Source organism: Nomascus leucogenys, chromosome X (assembly GCF_006542625.1).
Source record: "Nomascus leucogenys isolate Asia chromosome X, Asia_NLE_v1, whole genome shotgun sequence".
In the NCBI taxonomy this organism is placed as follows: domain Eukaryota; kingdom Metazoa; phylum Chordata; class Mammalia; order Primates; family Hylobatidae; genus Nomascus; species Nomascus leucogenys.
Window position 1 is genome coordinate 16,364,725 of NC_044406.1, and position 10,300 is coordinate 16,375,024.

General features: G+C 40.9%; 1 pseudogene; it reads left to right on the plus strand.

Annotated features, from left to right (window-relative positions):
- The first annotated feature begins 228 nt into the window (after window positions 1–228).
- On the plus strand, window positions 229–1,358 carry LOC100588923 (annotated as a pseudogene).
- Window positions 1,359–10,300: the final 8,942 nt, after the last annotated feature.

A 10,300-nucleotide genomic window follows, 5' to 3' on the forward strand; every position in this document is an offset into this window, starting at 1 on the left:
ACAGCCACTTTTTTTTTTTTTTTTTTTTTTTAAGACACAGGGTCTCTCCCTGCTTTTCAGGCTGGAGTGCAATGGTACGATCATAGCTCACTGTAGCCTCAAACTCCTGGGCTCAAAGTGATTGTCCCACCTCAGCCTCCCAAATCACTGGGATTACAGGCATATGCAACCACACCTGGCCAAAATGGCCACTTTTGAAGGTTTTGCAGGTGGCAGGTGCAAGATGAAATGACGGTTGTTGGAGTGGTCAAGCAGTATCCAGGCCACTGTCTAGTGGGGAAGCAACTTATGATCCATGGGAGCAGCCTGTGGCAATACTGTTGTGTGATGGAGGTCTTTTGGGAGGACTACTTGGATGTCAGCAATTCTCAATGAAAGATCCAAGTCCTGCCTTTGATAAGCTAAGAAAGAATCTTGTCACCAGCAGTCTAGGGTCGTGGCATGGATATTCCCAGCCAAGACCAGTGGAAGCAATGTGCAGAGGAAAGTTCCAACTCTAGGAAAATAATGAAAGAAGGCAGCTTTCCCACGCTGTCTACCTCACCAGAGAAATGCAGAAATCAGAGAGAGGCAAATAGGTCCTGCCATTGTTTTAGTCACTCCCAGGTGACTTGTGGGTTTGGAATGATTCAATACTGGAGCAGATAGGCGATGGAATAAAAGTAGGAGCTACTGCTACTGATAAAACAAGCAAAAAAGTAGGGAACGTGAGGTGATTGATGTGGGAAAAAATGACCTTGAGGACTCTCCACCCTTAAAAGATTACACTGATATTGAAGTTACTTCTGAGGATGTGTGGTAGTGTTACTGAGTATAAGAAATTTAACCTTCCAAACAGTAGGTGTTTCTGTTGCAGGGCCTTGAGGAAAGATTGGTATTCAGACTCTTCTAAGTTAACCCATTCTCTCTTCATGCCTGTTATCACTGCTGTACCTCACGAAACAAGGAAAATGAAGGAAAAAGAAAATAATGTCTCAGATCACCAAAGAACCATTACAGTTCCAGTTGTTAGAGCCAAAGATCTATATGTTAAGGAAGAAAAACCCCAACTTCTTCCCTGCAGCAGATTTCTTGGATTTGGCTCACAGTTCTGAAAGCCTAGAAGCCATCTCAAGCTCAGGACAACAATCAGATAGCCTTTCAGAACAGAGAGCAGATACAGAACGCATGGAGGACTGGCAAAACCTCTGGAAGTCATTTGGCATATGTGAGAAAAGACCAGAAGACAGAAATATTATTCATGGAAGGACAGGTCATCTTGTCATTTATTTTCACTGTACCAGAAGATTAAAGAAGTCTGGTTTTCATGCCTCCTTTGTAAGAAGATTCAGCTGGTTATTAAGGTTTTTATGGCATAGCTGAATCAGCAAGTTGCAGAGAAATGATAACCAGGACCAGGTCAGGGATCAAACCGCCAGTATTGCGCATCTCTACTCAGTTAGTCCACTGTGTCTGCTCCTTTGTTCATGGAAACATTTGTGTGCCAGGATATTTTCCCCATCTAAATTCATATAAATTTGAGAGCAATTCTTCAGAATTAGATTAATTTTGAAACTCCATTTACATAAAAATTACTTTAATCACTATATTCTTCCTCCAAAAAAGAGTTTCTAGGAGGAAGCAATTAACAAGCAGAAAAATACATTCATTCACCACATTATCTGAAGAATAACCTTTTCTCTAGTTAATTTTATTATTCACCCTTCTTTTTATTTTTTTTTTAGAGAACGTTCTGAAGCATAAAATCCAAAATGGAGACTTTTGTTTAGGCTATGAGAAAAACACTCAACATAACAACAATAAAACATAAATAATTTGATGTGTTGCAGATCACTTTACCTTGCAGTCAAGTTGCATGATACAAAGAAATCAAAAGAAAAAGTAAGAATCTTCAAAAACAGGAAATTTGTTCCAGCCAGGCACAGTGGCTCATGCCTGTAATTCTAACACTTTGGGAGGCCAAAGTGGAGGATTGCTTGAGTCCAGGAATTTGAGACCAGCCTGGACAACACAGTGAGATCCTGTCTCTACAAAACCTAAAAAAAAAAAAAATAGCCTGGCATGATGGCGCACACCTGTAGTCCCAGCTACTTAGGAGGCTAAGGTGGGAGGGCTGCTTGAGTCTGAGAGGTTGAGGCTACAGTGAGCCATAATCACGCCACTGCACTCCAGTCTGGGTGACAGAGCGAGATCCTGTCTCCAAAAAAATAAAATAAAATAAACAAGAAATTTGTTCTGTGTATGCTTAGAACAATGGTTATCAAACATTTTTGCTAACGTTCCCTTTAAAGAATTTTGAAAAACTGTAAACTCCTTTGCACACTTTAGAAATGGAGGTGTAATTAACATAAAATAAACAATTTTTAAACTTTTATTTCAGATGCAATGGTATGTGTGCAGGTTTGTTATATAGGTAAACTCATGTCATGGGGATTTGATGTACAGATTATTTCATCACCCAGGTACTAAGCACTGTACCTGATAGATATTCTTTCCTGATCTTCTCCTTTCTCCCACCCTCCACCCTCAAGAAGGCCCCAATATCTGTTGTTTCCCTCTTCGTGTCCATGTGTTCTTATTGTTTAGCTCCCACTTATAAGTGAGAACATGTGGTATTTAGTTTTCTGTTTCTGCATTACTTTGCTTAGGATAATGGCCTCCAGCTCCATCCTTGTTGCAGCAAATGACATAATCTCATTATTTTTTATGGCTGCATAGTATTCCATGGTGTATATGCACCACATTTTCTTTATCCAGTCTACTGTTGAGGGGCATTTAAGCTGACTCCATGTCTTTGCTATTGTTAATTGTGCTGCAATGAACTTATGCATGTCTGTGTCCTTACGGTAGAACAATTTCTTTTCCTTCAGGTATATACCCAACAATGGGATTGCTGGGTTGAATGGTAATTCTGTTTTTAGTTCTTTGAGGAATTGCCACATTGCTTTCCACAATGGCTGAACTAGTTTACTCTCACCAGCAGTGTATAAGTGATCCCCTTTCTCTACAGCCTCGCCAGCATCTGTTATTTTTTTTTATTTTTTAATAACAGCCATTCTGACTGGGGTGAGATGGTATCTCATCGTAGTTTTAATTTGCATTTCTCTAATGATTAGTGATATTGAACTTTTTTTCGTATACTTTTTGGCTGCATGTATGTCTTCTTTTGAAAACTATCTGTTCATGTCCTTTGCCCACTTTTTAATAGGGTCGTTTTTTGCTTGTAAATTTGTTTAAGTTCATTATAAAGTCTGGATATTAGACCTTTGTTGGATGCATAGCTTGAAAATATTTTCTTACATTCTGTAGGTTGTCTATTTACTCTGTTGATAGTTTCCTTTGCTGTGAAGAAGCTCTTTAGTTTAATTGATCCCATCTGTTGATTTTTGCTTTTGTTGCAATTGCTTTTGATGTCTTGATCGTGAAATATTTGCCAGGTCTTATGTCCAGAATGATATTTCCTAGGTTGTCTTCCAGAGTTTTTATAGTTTTAGGATTTACATTTAAGTCTTTAATCCATCTTGAGTTCATTTTCGTATATGGTGTAAGGAAGGGGCCCAGTTTCATTCTTCTGCATATGGCTAGCCAGTTCTCCCAGCACCATTTATTGAATAGGGAGTCCTTTCCCCATTGCCATTGCTTGTTTTTGTCAGGTTTGTCAAATATCAGATGGTTATAGGTGCGCAGTCTTATTTGTGTGCTCTCTGTTCTGTTCCATTGATCTATGTGTCTGTTTTTGTACCAGTGCCATGCTGTTTTGGTTACTGTGATCCTGTAGTATAGTTTGAAGTCATAACGTGATTCCTCCAGCTTTGTTCTATTTGCTTAGGATTGTCTTGGCTCCTTAGGCTCTTTCTTAGTTCCATATGAATTTTGAAATAGTTTTTTTTTTTTCTGGTTCTGCGAAGCATATCATTGGTAGTTTGATAGGAATAGCATTGAATCTGTAAATTGCTTTGGGCATTATGACCATGTTAGTGATATTAATTCTTCCCATCCATGAGCATGGAATATTTTTCCATTTGTTTCTGTCATCTCTGATAGCTCTGAGTAGCGTTTTTAATTCTTGTTGTAGAGATCTTTCACCTCCCTGTTAGATGTATTTCTAGGTATTTTATTCTTTCTATGGCAATTAAATACACAAATCTTAAGAGCTCCTTTCCTATATGTTGTAGACATCTGAATAACCACCACCCAAAACAAGGTGTGGAACATTTCCATCACCCCAAAATATTCCCTCATACCTCTTTCCAGGAAGTCCCCCAAATGTTTCCTGATTGCCACTCTAGATTTGTTTTTCTTTTGCACGTCTTTGACATCTAAGTTTTAAAAATACATTTAATTACTTGCAAATGAAATAAATGATTAGCTAAAAGTTTCCCACAGTTCCTCAGTTAGGAATGAAAGTGAATATTGGAGCCACATTGTGTATTATTTGTAATTTTCTATGTACTGAATTTTGCTTAAAGGTGCCTAGTTCTCACAGTTTGGTCCCAAGTATTAGCTCAGTTGTTTTTGTGCTCTTTATTTACTATGTCCTGAATAAAATAACCTCATCAGAGTGGTAGGAACATTTGCAACCACAAGTTTGGTGTTCAGAGTGAGCCAACCATGTCACCAGTGCCCTTTCTAGAATGCTGTTGAGGGGAGGGAGGGGTGTGTAGGGTTAGGGAAGTGGGTTCCCTGCTACATTTGACCCTACAGTTGGCATTTGAACTTGAACCTGCCTTGAACTATTGGAGAACTGTCTATGGATGAGCTATTTTATTCCCCAGGTAGACTGAAGTATAATGATAAGGGAACAGGAACTGGAACCAGAAGACCTGGGTAGGGGACTCAATTCTGTCATTACTGTGTGATCAGGGACAGATTTCCCAAACTTTCTGAGCCTCTGTCAAATGAGACTAAAACCTACATTCCTGGAATGTTCCAAGGAAAGTATTAGGTAAGAATAGTGAAAGTGCTTTGTAGAATGTCAAGTTCTCATCAGTGGGACTTTACTATTATTTTAAACAGGTGCTATTTTTTCTACTTCTTTTAATTCTCACTGAACATTGCATGTAGAAGATCTTAACAAATATGTGTCAACTGAAGGATATATTTATTTATAATAAATAACAATAAGGAGTTAAATATTACTGTTTAGGGAGTCAAGAATTTACCAATTAAATTCTCAACACATACATGAGTATAGATTTCTTACATATGCTTAACACACATATATAAGGTACAAGAAACAAGCCACATTCCATTTACAAGGGAGCGAAACACTAATTTCTATACTTTGAAGATCTGTATGGAAAATTGTCACCACTCATTCCTTTCCAACCAGTAAAATTAAGTAATGCCACATAATACAGCCTCTCTTTGGAGCATCTACTTTCTATCCTTAATCATACCTTCACTTCTCTTGAGAACTGTTCCAAATATTTTTACGCTTATATAAATTGTAAAGCCAAGAACAAGAAATGCTGTTCTAGTAAGACTATACCACAGTTGATCTTACGAATCTGGAAAATTAGTTACTTCACCTGGAAAACCATTATTAAGGTTCCACTGTGAGCCAGGTATTCAGGCGGGAAATTGGATACAAAAACAAGATGGTGGAGGAGGTGCTGGCCAAGATGGGGTAAGACATTCGCATTCTACCTGTCTCACTCACTGCAACTACAAATTCTGGGCAGGAAACAAAACCATAACAACAAACAATTGTCTTAGGACCAAAAAATAAGTTATAGCAGGCAGATTGGGTAGGAAAAGTAAAACTTGATGAAGTCAGTATGATGGTGAAGTTCCTGTTTTTGTTTTTCCCTCTTCTATCTCCCAGTTTTGACCACAGGGTGGTCCTAGTTGCAGAATTGTACATGTGACTTTATCTACCTTGGGACTCCTCTCTTCCCTAGGTCCTCAATCCTCTAGTAAGCTGAGGGGAAAGAGAACAGGAACCGTATATGAGAGGTTGTTATGGGCCAGGCCTAAAAGTGGCACACATCACTTCTGCCCACATTCCATTGGCCAGGACTCAGGCATATAGCTAGCCATCCTTAGCTTCCAGGGAGCATGGGAAATGTGTCTAGCTGTATGCCCAAGAGGAAAGTAAAATATAGCTATTAGTCAGGACTAAAAAAGTCTGTGACACAAAAGTGCTTGGGTAGGAAAACTGTGTACAGACAGCTTTGTGAACATAGAGGAGGAAATTCTAAATCAGAATGGGGAGATAGAAGCCAGAGAAGGCTTTCTGGACAGGACATGAGTTTTGCAGGAGAATTAGAAGAGTGAAAGAAAGGGGGAGCATGGGAGGAGACCATAGCATGTGAAAGACGCAGAGGCAGGAAATACACTGATGAATTTGGGAGACCCCACATGGTTCTCTCACCCTTGGGCAATGGTTGTGCTGTGGTTTGGTTATGGTTTGTTTGTCCCCAACAAGTCTCATGCTGAAATGTGGTCCCTGATGTTGGAGGTGGGCCTGGTGGGAGGTGTTTGGATCGTGGGGGTGGATCCCTCATGAATGGCTTGGTGCCATTCTCAAGGGAGTGAGTAAGTACTCACTGTTAATTCCTGCAAGAACTGGTTGTTGGAAAGAGCCTGACACCTCCTCCTCTCCCTCCTGCTTCTGCTCTCACTGCGAGATCTCTGTACACGTCAGCTCTCCTTTATCTTCTCCTGTGAGTGGAAGCTTCCTGAGGGGCTCCCCAGAAGCAGATGCTGGCACCATGCTTCTTATACAGTCTGCAAAACCATGAGCCAAATAAATCTCTTCTCTGTAGAAATTACCCAGCCTCCGGTATTCCTTTATAGCAACACTAATGTACTAAGACAGGCCACATGGAGAGAGCGCCAGGAGATGAGCCTGGAGAGGGAGGCAGGGGCCAAGATTTAATCCAGAAAATTCAGTAGTGTCATTGATAGATGTGGAGCAGGGGCACAATAGAATCTGGTTTCCCTTTTAGAAAGACCCTGGTACTTGTATGGAGGGTAGCTGTAGGCAGAAATAAGAGTTAGGAGACTTTTGCAATGGTCCAAGCAAGATGCGAGTTGGGTTTGAGGTAAGCAGTGGAGTGCAGTGATGGGATCAGGTAGGAGATCTGAAATATTCATGAGTCAAAATCAATAGTACTAATTGCTTATGGTAAATGAGATTATAAAAAGAGTCAAGGAAAATTCCTTTTTTTCATTCATTTCTTGGTTTATTCCTTCAACAAATATTTTTTGAATATCTATGTGTGTTCCTCCAGGTGCTAGAGATACAGCAATGAATAAACAAGGAATGTTCCTGTCCTTAAAGAGTTTGCATTCTGGTGGAAAATTTTAAAACATTACAAGTAAATATAAACTTATAGTGTGATTAAGGTTGCCATTCTTTAGCAGATAATATGTTGTGTTTGAGATCCTTGTGGGACACCTGTGTGGAGATTGTTTAATTGGATGTTATGGCTATGAGCCTGTTGCTCAGGAGAGAAGCCTTGCCTACAGATGTAGATTTGGGTGTCATCAGCGTATGGGTAGTTGCAAGTGACAAAAAGAAAAACAATACAGACTGGTGCATGCAGAAACGGGAACTCATTGGCCTAGGACACCAAAAAGCCCAGGAGTTGTTTCTTTGGCTTCAGGCATAGCTGGATCCAAAAGTTTATATGATAATTTAGGGGATTTTGTCTCTCTTTTAATGTCTTGGACTAGCTTGAGCGTAATGGTCTCTGGCAACCTCAAAGTCCCCAATTCACATCTATTGGTTCAACAACCTCATCAGAGGCTAGGTGCAGTGGCTCACACTTGTAATCCCAACCCTTTGGGAGGCTGAGGCGGGAGGATCACTTAAGGCCAGGAGTTCAAGACCAGCCTGGGCAACACAGCAAGACCCCATCTCTACAAAAAATTAAAAACTAGCCTGGCATGGTGGTGCACATCTGTAGTCCCAGCTACTTGGGAGGCTGAGGTGAGAGGATCACATGAGACAGGTAATTCAATGCTGCAGTGAGGTATGATCATGCCACTCTACTCCAGCCTGGGCAACAGAGTGAGACCCTGTCTCAGGAAAAAAAAATCAAAGTTGCATTTGTGTTTGTTTTTTTGTTTCCTGTAGTTCCAGCAGAAACATCTCAGTGAATATTTACTGGTCCATTGTGGGTTATATGCCTATTCCTGAACCAAGCACTGTAATCTGGAGTTGGAATATTCTGATTGGCCATGCCTGGGTCGCAAATCCAAACTTGTGGCCGTGGGTGGGGCAGGGTCAGCTTCCACAAGTGTGTTCTTCCAGAAAAGAGAAATTCTGGTACTAGCTGGGGAGAAGAGACAAAGACTAGAATGTTCTTTACAGGTGGAAACTGAGGTTTTGGATATTTGTGAGGTCACCCTTGGAGGAAATATAATGAGAAGAACCCTGAGATGATGTCAAAGTCCTGAGAAGCATGGCATTTAGAAGTTGAATAAAAAAAGATGATCCTGCAAAAGAGACAGAGGAGTGGCCAGAGGGGTAGAAGGAGATCCTGAAGCTACTGTTGTCCCAGAAACCAACTCACTCAGTTTTGAAAAGGGCTGAGTGGTCAATTATGTCAACAGTTGCAGGGGAGTCAATGAAAACGAAGAGAGGAGAGGATGTATTATAATACCCTGGACATAAAAGACTGTGAGGGAAAGCTACACAATGCCCCTCACAGGATGTAAGGCAGTATTAAGGAGGAGCTGGTAGAAAGTACACCAGATCATTTGGTAGGAGGATCCCGGGAGTTCAAAATCAAATGGTTCTAAATATCTCAGTTTCTCAAACTGAGAGGCAGGCACATCCAGAGGATCAGGAAAGCCAAGGGATGAATGCAGGGCATCTCTCTTGACTTTCAATTTTATGCAAAAAATTATTAGGGCTCACATTACTTCTGTAAGAAAACATACTATAGGCCGGGTGCAGTGGCTCACACCTGTAATCCCAGCACTTTGGGAGGCCGAGGCGGGTGGATCACTTGAGCTCAGGAGTTCGAGACAAGCTTGGCCAACACGGCATAACCTCATCTCTACAAAAAATACCAAAACAAAACAAAAAAATTAGCCAGGCATGGTGGTGCACACCTGTATTCCCAGCTACTTGGAAGGCTGAGGTGGAAGAATCCCTTGAGCCCAGGAGACAGAGGTTGCAGTGAGCCCAGATAGCGCCACTGCACTCCACACTCCAGCCTGGATGACAGAGACAGACCCAGTCTCAAAGAAGAAGGAGAAGGAGAAGGAGGAGGAGGTGGAGGAGAAGGAGAAGAGGAAGAGGAAGAAGAGGAGGAGGAGGAGGGAAAAACATACTATATTATGATGCAGGATTCAAAATGTGTGGGGTTTTTAACTAAAACATTGAACTTAAAAGAGATTTGTACTTGTAAGTGGCTTCCTTCGGACTCTACTCTCAGAGTTCCTTGCAGTGAGCATGCAGGGCTAACCTCTGCTTAGGAGGTCCTTGGGTGGAAAAGAATGGGAAACATGGCTGTTTGTTATTTGAGCTTTTGCCTGTTGCTCTGTGAGTGAAGAGATCTTATTTCAAGCACGTTTTAAGACAGACCCACTTGTATATAACGATAACAATGGCTAGCATTTGTAAAGCACTTACCATGTGACAGGCACTGTTTTAAGTGCTTGACCTCACTTCTCCTCACAATAATCTCCTGAGATGGGTACCACTATCATTACTCCTATTTTAAAGATGAGGAAGTTGATGCACAAAGAGGTTAAATAGCTTACCCAAGGTCACACAGCTTCACCTGCAACCAGGGAGCCTGGCTTTGAAGCCAGTGTTCTTAATCACTGCGCTACTGCCCGCTTCGTTCAGTTCCGTGGTTTCCATATGGCCCAGTGCACTTGTTAGTAGGTTCTGATATTGGTTCAGAAAAGAAGGTCAGTCCTCATTCAATGGTCTGTGAATTTCTAAAAGAGGCAGGGAGTAAGTTGGGGAGGCGAAATCTGGTAGCTGGATCCCACCTCTGCCCTATCCAACTCACCCCATGGTGAGACAATGGGCATGCCACAGACACGCAGAAGCAATTTTGCACCTTGGAGCCATGGAATTCATTAGTCCACTGGGTGATTGTAGGTTTATCAGAATTCTACAATTACCTTTGTTGTTTGGACTTGTATTTTTCATTTGTATTATTTGTAATGTGTTCCCCAAATGAGAATAATTTCAGAGATGTTTTTTACAATAGCTGCTTTCATAAAAACATTTCACCTTAACCTTTTCATAACCTAAGGACGAAGAGAAAAATCTGCAATTTCACAGTGTGAATCTGTTTTCTTAGAATGTATATGTATAAATTACTTT